The sequence below is a fragment of the Rhincodon typus genome, chromosome 1 (assembly GCF_021869965.1).
Source record: "Rhincodon typus isolate 14 chromosome 1, sRhiTyp1.1, whole genome shotgun sequence".
In the NCBI taxonomy this organism is placed as follows: Eukaryota; Metazoa; Chordata; class Chondrichthyes; order Orectolobiformes; family Rhincodontidae; genus Rhincodon; species Rhincodon typus.
This window is the reverse complement of record NC_063332.1, coordinates 161,851,797-161,862,097: the sequence shown is the minus strand read 5'-3', so window position 1 is coordinate 161,862,097 and position 10,301 is coordinate 161,851,797.

Here is a 10,301-nt window from a genome sequence, read left to right as displayed (position 1 = left end):
GAAGATGGAGGCGAGGCAAATGCAGGACAAGGACTTGACTCCTGACCACAGGAAGATGAGGAATTGTGACTTTTAACCCAGTCCAATTACTTTGGGAATGTCAAAAGAAATTTTGCTTGCATCCTCTATGATGGTTCACTTTCCATCAAGACTAACTTGCCAGTTAACTGAAAGATTTGAGCACCAAACAGGTAGGAACTTTTTTACCCCGAGATAACCAGCTGTTTGGATCAGGTCAGAAGATGATTTTACCTAAAGAAACAAAAACTACTGAATGAGCCCTGAAAGCAAGTAGGCTAAGGCAATCAGAAATCGACATTTACTCATTTATCATAACATTTCACTGAGCAAACCGATCAAGTGTGTAGCTCCTAACTCTACTACCCACTACCAAAGTCAGTGAGTGTCTCGTTGTACTAGAGTACAACAAATAAACAAAATAAACTAATTAACTGATGAACCACTCCTTAAACAGGCACTAACAAATATAAAAGTTTAAAGGAAACTTGGCAAATTCAAATAAAATGTCATTTCAGGGTCCAATAATACACTTCAGCCCCTTTAGTCCGAGTCTGTTTTCACTCTTGAAAATATCAAAACAGTATCCCTTTCTATAGAGTAATAATGGAATGAATGCCTTCCACCTGTGTATCCTTAACTGTACAATTAGCAGCCTTCAGGATGTGTTTGCTTAATTCAAAAATTCAGGTGAATTAAATAAACAGGAAGTAAGCCTAAGGAAAGGTATGATAAATTCATGCTCCCAGAATGGAGTTTTGCTTGCTTGTAGTGCCAATGGACAATTTGGGTTCTTGTTTATCCTCAACTGCAGTAGCTGTCATTTTAGACAGCTGGTACTTGAGTGCCTGAAATGTGCTAAAACCCATGCCCCAAGACAAAATTGCAATTGGTACAAATAAGAAAACAACAAATTATCAACTTTAAACTGCGATTTATTCATATGTCTCATTAAGTAGAAATGTACTTACCATAACCACCGTCCAACAACAATCTGTATTTATATATTTTATTTAACAGAAAAATGTCCCAAGACACTTCACAGAGATATAACCAACTAAAAATAAATGAAAAAGAATGATATTAGGAAGGTTGATTAAAAGATTGGTCAAGGAGCCAATGTCAATGTAGGTTTCAAAGGAAAGGAAGGTGAAGAGGTAGAGAGATCTAGGAAGTTCTTATGTCTGGAGGGCAAGAAAACAGAGGCCTCAATTTTTCTTAAAGGTATATTATTTAACTTCTTATTAAAAATGAACCTTGCCAGCTTTTAAAATAGTAGCTATTGAACACAGAATCAGCAAGGCGTGTGATTTCAGAAATTACCAGGACGTATTTGAGCTCATAGCTCCTGGCGAGTGAAGCTCCTTTTATTGTCTGAACTTTGCAGCCAAACCAATACAAAGGACCTGTAGACAAGATAACTGTATCATTCAGTTCTAAACAAAGACCTTCAAATCTCCTAATGACTCAGCTGAGTGCCAATGACTCCACACTTATCTATTACATATGTTTTTTGGAGGATGGGGAATGGGGGTGCTGACTGTGACAGTATTCTATTAATTAAATTTATTAGACGCAAAAATAGATGAGGGGTTCAGCAGCAGATTTCTAAATAAAACAGTTAACAGCTCATTAAAGATATTTCCATTCTTTAAAAACCTATTAGAAAGCTACCAAATAACAAACAAGAACTGTCAGAATACGATCACAGCAAATCACACATGCAATGTTTTCTGGGCTCTACTGCTTTGATCTGCTATTATTTTGGTGAATTGAATGTGACTATCTACATAGTTTTTATTGACGGAGAATTCCCGTCATTTGCATCTTCTAGGACAGCAGCATCATACGTGGGATGGTCACGCATGGTCTCAGGGTAGGGCACCTTGGACTGGCAATGAAGTGGGAAACAACCAGGAAGGACTAACAATGAATCTGTTATGTTGAAATTTCAACATGTTTGGGTATTCCAGACCACACTTCTTCACATTTTCAGAGTAACTGTAGATCATAGTTTTGTATTTAATACTTTTTTGAATCTATCTATCAGTGTTGCTCATTTTGAGGTTAGTGTGTATGATGTTTGCGAATGAATTATTACTGAGGCTATCCAGAGCTAACATGCCAATGTTTGATATGGAAAAAAAATCTTTCTGTTTTTCCCTGCATTATGTCCCAACCACAATCTCATGAGAATACTCCACTCTGTGAATTTCTGAAGAAGGGTCTAGGCCTGAAACGTCAGCCTTCCTGCTCCTCTGATGCTGCTTGGCCTGCTGTGTTCATCCAGCTCTACACCTTGTATATCTCAGATTCTCCAGCATCTGCAGTTCCTACTATCTCTCTCCATTCTGTGTTATAGTTTCAATTTTCCATTTCTGATCAGCCCACTAATACTTCCTGTCTGAAACTGACAATTTAATGTTGAGTTACAATTGTGGCATTTTTATGGCAATTTCACTGGACTGTGTAGAAGCATTTAACAGAAAGTTTGGTAAAGTCAAATAACTTGAACTCTTCCAATTCTGCAGTTGTTCGTTAGCTCGCCGAGCTCTGTTTGTGTATGGTGGGGTGTTGCAGTGTGATGTGATCCATTTAACTAGTGTCTTGGTGCAGCTCTGTTTGTATATGGTGGGGTGGTTGCTATTGAAGTTAAGGATTTGGTCCGTGCATATGGCCTTCCTGTATACTCAGGTCCGGAATTCGCTGTTAGTCAGTCTCTGTACCATTACGTCTCAGAAAGGGAGCTGTTTGTTGTTTTCTTCCTCTCTAGTGAAATTTATGTTTGCAAAAATGTTGTTGACAAGTTGCTGGGTTTCTTCTACTTTTGTGCATTTGATTATTACAAATGTGTTGTCCATGTATCTTACCCGCAGTTTTGGTTGGATGATAGGATGGACTGTGTGTTCCAATCTTTGCATTACTGCTTCTGCGATGAGGCCTGTAATTCTGCAGGCCCAATTCTGCAAATGATTGAACTTAAAGCAGCAGTTCAGATGGGCGCCTTTGAGGATTTAACAGGTTTTGTGAGTTGCCCAGAATGTCATTGAACCATACAGATCAGCCTACTTCCAAATTTAGTTCCTGGTTTGTGCTGAGATTCCTTAATAAAACTGGGTAACAGTCGAGGTGCAGATTCATCTGAATAAACAGGCAAGTCTGCCCCTGCTAAAAATGCATATTTGTGCACATGTCTGTTTGCAATTCTCTCATGCCTTAATTCTTCTCTATTCTTATTCAGAATGTATGCTCTTCAAAAGAACTTAAAGCCCGGAGTAGTATGGTTAAGGTCTCAAAGTCCATTAATGGGTATTAATCCACATCTTACAAATTTATAATTCAGCAAACTTGGGTTCCAATGTGCTGATAATAAGACAATAAAGGTTGGCCAATTGGATGGCATTCAAAATAACTACTTCAATATCTGATCATCAAACTCCATGTAAATGTGTGTTGCCCTGTGCACCACAAGTACCTTTCAAAGCATGCTTTTAAATAATCCAAACTTATTTCCATAAACTATGATAAAACTATGATAAAAAACTGTTTCATTTCCATGGGTTTACCAATCATGCAAAGATACATTGCCCTATCCATAGGGGGAAAAATGCATTGCAAGGCTTTTTACTGTTGTGATATCACTTTTTAAAAAATATATACAGAGATAACAATAACATGTGGACAGGAAATTGTGATTTTAAAAAAAAGCAGGTCATGTGTAGGTCATCCTGGTAACCTTTGACCTTTGTCATGTTGATTGGAGCAACCTTTGAAGACATGTTAATAAACATCTAAACAGACCTGTGGAGTTGCTTAATGAACTGCAAAATAGATAAGCTCCATTTTATGGCCAATATAGCATTAAGTAGCATCATGTCTCTGTAAGGGATAACACAGTGTGGAGCTGGAGGAGCACAGCAGGTTGTGTAAGGTCTGTAAGGGTTTGTTTTGTAAACTGTTATTCATCATCACAAAACAGAATAAATGAAACTTCAAACTGGTCTAGTGATAGTGCCTGTTGATATGGGAAAAGCCTCTTTCCTTCAACCTGAAGCAAGAACAATAAAATCTCTGCATAAGCCTAACAGGAATTGTGCCACAGTTGCTGGATAGGTAGCAAAATGATGTCTGCCTCATTCTTTCTTCAGTGTCTTATACATCCAAGCTTTCTGAAACTAGCATGATTACCTTACTAGGCAGCAATTCTTGAGTATTTCAATGTGTAGAGAAACAAAGACAAGGTTGCGGAGGAGGAGGAGAAAAACAAGGGGTCCGTTGTTTCACTACCTGTAACTTTCAACTTGAATGATCAATATGAAATGGAAGATTTTATCTTTAGAACATCTTCCCTTTTTGATTAGACTGGCTGCTTAGGTATGGCTCAAAGTCATTGTTGCGCACTGTGTTCTTTTGATGCAAAGAACCATTTTGCAGGTAGTAGATTGTGGGATGAGGGTAAAAAGGATTGACATTGGGGGAGGTGCTTTAGGTGGAAACATACCATTGGAAAAAGGCAGGAAATTTCCATCCCTGTGTCTTGAGGATCAGTCCAGCCGTGATCTCATTGAATGGTGGAGTAGACTTGATGGGCTGAATGGCTGACTTCTGCTCCTGTGACTTATAGTTTTATCCTTGATGGTTCGGATCCACTTGTATCCATAGCCTCAATGCAGTGAGGGCACCACCATCTCCTACATTGAGATGATCGCGTGCAGCTATGTTCATTCCTAATAGTCAAATGCTGTTGCTGCCAATTATAGACCAACTGCTTTTGAAAGCGAAGTGTATCAGTGAGTGTATTGCAAGGTGATGCACCCGCCACAGTTAAATAGCTGGCAGCGGTTTCAACATGTGAATCTGTGGCTATCAGCAGTGTTAAGTATGCAAGAGTGAGGTGAGGCTATGAATATGAGGTATGAGCTGTGCTTGTTAGAAACTACTGGTAGGTACTTGAAGAGGATTTGCTGAATGGAGCAGACTGTTGGCAGAGATGGGTGTGAAGATTCATTCACATGTGCTACACATGTGAAGTCATTAAACTTCTATTGGCACTAATCTGCATCGCTGGAGTTCAACCACTGGCATTGACCACAATGGCAACCTGTTCCAAGCAGCTTCTACATATACTTACATAGAACCAGCTTGTCCCTTCAAGTAAAAGGTCCTCTATCCTCATCTTCATGTCCTGAACCAAAGCCTGTCCCAAGGCATCCACAAATCTTAAAGTTCATTTTCTGGCCTGCTGTTCTATTTGTGTAGCTCCTTCTTGGTCTTCCAGCCTTCTTTAACAAGTTCAGCCCCTGCTGCAATCGGTATGCATCCCACCTTCGAGAGACTCAGTCTGGATTTGAGCGATGAGGGTTTGCTTTACATTGTGCTAGCCTTACATGAACCTGGGCTCATTACTCAGGTGTACAAAACAACTCAGCAGCATGTTTACCTCTGGGCTGTGTGCCACAATCATAATTAGCAGGCAGCTCGAAGTTTGCATGCTGTTTGCGTCACTTGGAACAGGCGTAGGATATTTTCACAACGAGCTGCACCCAATTTCTTGGGGATATCCAATTTAGCTCTCAAAAGGTTTAGGCAGTAGCTTGAGGAACTGTAGACACAGTCAGTCTGCAATGAAGGAAATGCTACTGTATGAGTTGACTGCTGATTCTATCAATAGACTGGCAAAGTTAAAGTATCCAGCCTGAAAGGAAAAGCGAATAAAATGAAACAAAACAGAGTGCAAAAGTTGAGAATATCCAAGTGGCTAAAATAAGTAAGTGGCTAATTAGTCAGCAATGGGTGCACGTACACACACACACACAACAGCAGTTGTATAGAATGTTGAGGAGTTGAGGGAACTTCTACTCCTGGTGTTTATTTATCAGCTTGGAACTTATATCAGAGAACACTTAATGGGAAAATAAAATGTCAATTTACATGTTTAATTTTCAGAGTGAGACAATATTTTGAATTGTTTTTAAAAAAGTGTTCTCACTGCATAAACTTTAAAGTGAAGGAACACTCGAGAAAATGAGATCTTTTGGAAAGAAAAAGAAACATAAAGAGGTGGAAAACACAACTTTTCAGAGTCAAAAAGTCAAAATAGTCACAACAAAAGAGCCATTATACTACCTACTGAAAGCTAATCCTTCCAAACCACACTGGCATCATCGAGTTGATACATAAGTCAGAAGACATTGCATCTTTCAAAGATTAGTGGAAACCTCAGCTTTTGGAGATAAGTGCAGTCCTGGTGAGACCACACTAACAACTTGCCTTCTGGGAAGACTTTTGTTACTGTAAAGATTTCAATGGACTCTACTGATATAAAACAAAATGATTTTGCATTGCCAAAACAGACATGGTAAAAATTCTGTGGCTTGGAATACCATCTATGTGGCCTGACAATGCAGACCTCACAGTAGGATACATAACTGTGGCATTTTCAGCTGAGGCATTGAATTTGTTAGTGACATATCGTAACTATAACTCATTTTTCAGTTCCATATTTTACACTTGTCATCACTTACAACCTAATCAGTTACAGTCTTTCCATTCTATTCACGTCAGGAGGAATCCTCCTTAATTTTATTTGTATTTTCGTGCATTGTATGAATTGCAATGACTAAGATATTTCAAGGCATTTTAAGAAGCATCCCTGTACTTCTCCAGTAAATATATCTCCTCTGTTGCATTTTGAGAAAGCTGCTTATTTATGGACCAAATTAATTTCATTGCTTTGCTACTTTTCCTCTTTTTCCACACATGAGAGAGATCACAATTAGACAGAAAATCTTCAGTCTGATTGTCACAGGCTAAAAACTTAACTGTTCACTTATTTTGAGTGCAATTGTATTTTCCAGCTCAGTGAACAAGCACACAGCTCAGTAGCAGCAATGCCCAGAAAGAAGAGATTCATTCAAAAACTCAGTCTTTGGGTTGGGTTTGAGGAATTGGGCTGGTCTCAGAAACAGAAAGGGTTGTAGCTCCCCTCCTGGGTAACTTACACCACTCTTAAACATGTAAGTTTGCCTGCAGTCCCTTTCATCGACACGGTAATCCCTTTACAGACAAATGAAGACGTAATCACAGTTTATTCAGCCTTCATTTGCAGACCTCATCCTCTATTATCCGAGACAGAGTAGAAGTTCCATTTGGCTGCAAATGTCTTGCCATCCCTCTGTGGCGATATCAAGAAAAATAAAAATGGAAACAAAAGCCAGAGGATAATGTCAGTAGACATTATCACCAACAAAAGAGAATTTATTTTGCAACCCTTCGCTGTAATTTGGCCCCGAGCCAATGAAGTGATGTGTGAGTTGAATTATGTGAAACACTTTTTTCTCCCCCTTTGGTGTTACAAATATCATGAGGTGCTTTGCAGACAATAGTGATTTTTTTTCTTATGCATAATAATCCACAGGGTAAACTCTTCAAAGAAAGACTTGACTGTGTTTGCTCAGTAGTAATTTTCTGGTATTAAGATTGCTCTAAACTCTGAATTCCCTGATTTAGGTGATATGACACAAATTAAATGATATGCATGCTAACAGCCCCATTGTGCGACACCTCTGGCTTTCCCTTAATCCGGTATCTCTATCAACCTCAAACAAAACTTTGATGTTCTCAAATTGTTTCAGATTTTTTGCCGAGATTAGGAATCTGTGCTGAATTGAATTTAAGCCCTGAGACATTTTATCTGCTTTTTTGAAAGCTCATTTTAGAAAACATATAACAATTATAATCATAAAACTGACGTAGTTAAACACTGTTTGAAAACCATAATGGGAAAGTTACTTTAACGTACAATAAATAGCCCCAAGCATAGGCAGTACCTCCCAACTTGTTGAATAAAGCAACAATTAGCTCTTCAAGGCATTAGTCCTCATTATAACATATTTCATTATCAATTTTTCTTTTGAACAATTATCGGATTGAAAGTTAAGCTTCCTTTTTTGTACCCAGGGTTACTGGCTCCACACATAAACCATCAGCATAAGTTTACATGTCAAAAAGTTGACATCTTAACTGCCATGAATTTTTGGCTTTCTAACAAGCTCATACAGGTTAATGAACGAAAAAAAATGCTTAGGTGTATTTTAAAGGACAATGTGATGGGGTAAGAAGATTTACAGAGCTGGTGTCTTTCCTTTAACACAAGAAACCATTTACATCTACAAAATGGCTTTGACATAAAACCTCCCACCTATCAGGGAGAAAGTAGACCCTTGACAAGAGTAGGAGTGGACTGAAGGAGAAGTGATCAATGAAATTGTCAGTTAGGAAGGTTTTGAGATGGCTGTTGAATATAGGGAGAAGGGTAATAAACTGGAGGTAAGGGAGAAACATATTAGTGTGTAAAATCAGGATAGGAATGGGAGTGTGGTGATGGAACTATTGAGCTTGGGGTTGGGGAAGGTTTGTTGTGGAGATTGAACAGAGCAGAAGAGGCTAGAATTAAAACAGTTCATTGTTTACACTGGCACATAAAGGTGGTGGAAGTTTTAAAGGTGGGATAGGGCATGGCCAGAGGGACATTTGTCAACGAGGACATGGATTGGTTCAATGCATTGAGAAATGGGGAGAGAACTGATATCAGTGAGGTGAGGAACAATTACAGAGTAAATCATAGTGCAGGGCTGGGAGGATTTTCACCTTCCTAGAGGTGCCAGAGAAAGTGGTGTGAAGGGCAAATAATTGGCCTGTAAACACCAGGAAGGCACTTGTACCCATTCACATTTCCCAACATTACATCTTAATAATGTCCACCCTCTTTCTTTCCATTCCCTCAAGGAGGTCTCATATTTGTTCACTGCCAATAACACCTCCACTTCTATAACCTTGAGGTTTTTCCCATCCCCATCTTGTTACCATCTTCACAAATGCCTCTACTAACCCCCTTGCCCCAGCCTCAACTCTCCCACCCCTATTGGCAAGAGATCCCACCACCAACAATGCACCCAAACCCTTCCCCCACCCCCAGCTGCTCCTATAGATCCTCGATGCATCTTCCTTAACCACAAACAGATGGACTGCCAGCACTGTATCCACTTCAGAATTCTGACCGACTTCAACAAGCAGCCCCTAAACGTGACCAACCAGACCGACCACTACGTTTGCAGCTCCCTGACTGATGATAAGTGATTCTGCTGACTGCCTATAGTGGTCCACAAGACGGACTATTGCCCACCCACCCAAATGTCATCGGACAGATTCCCTGACAATGAACGTTCCAAGAGGACGACAGAATATGGTCAAGCCCCTGGACCGTGTCCTTGACTGATGATACCGGGATCCCTGACCTACATCAGTCCAGCCCCTTTGACTGGACTGCGGATTAGCTCCCCCCTTGTTTCCAACATGGCCATTTGGTTGAATACACATACAGTGTGTTTGCCACACAGGCAGCTAGCACATGCTTCAGGTGTTAAACTGGTGTCTTGTTGGCCTATACATCAAGATGGCCCTCCATGGGACAGATTCCTACTAAAAGGCGTGACAAGCAACCCATCAGTATGCCCGCATGAAAGAGCATGCCAGTACAGCAGCATTGTTATCCCTGGGCTCTGACTAGACAGGCTTGGCACAGCACAGCAGCCAAAGCAAGGCATGAATTCTGTGAGCATGTAGGTAGGTTCAAAGTGTTGTTTCCGTGAGCTGGGTACCTGTCCCTGTGCACAGGCCATTCTTGCGGCAGTCTTTCAACCTTTGTAGTCATTGTGGCCTGCAATGCAGCTCTGTGCTTCCAAAATGGCCTGCCAGTGGATTGGAGAGGTGCCATGATAATTGTGAGGAGTTGGTATGTGTTGGATGTCAGTATGGGTGGATGGTGGGTATGGATCATGCCCTGAGATGCTGTTCAGTGCTGATTAAGGTGGAGGCTCCTTGCAGGCAATGGCAAACTGAAGCCACCAGATACCTGAGATAACAAGGTGTAGAGCTGGATGAACACAGCAGGCCAAGCAGCATCAGAGGAGCAGGAAGGCTGACGTTTCGGGCCTAGACCCTTCCTCAGAAAACTTCAGCTTTCTTGCTCCTCTGATGCTGCTTGGCCTGTTGTGTTCATCCAGCTCTACACCTTGATGTCTCAGATTCTCCAGCATCTGCAGTTCCTACTATCTCTGAAACAATTTTAGCCCCCACCAGATACCTGCTCTGTTTTCCTGTCAAGATTTCCTGACATCGAGCTTGTTTGGTACCTTCAGTAAGATAGGAAGCTGAATATTAGTGAAGTGGTTTGGGACATTAACAAGGTGTTTAATAAGCTATAATCTCCGTTAATTGACAGT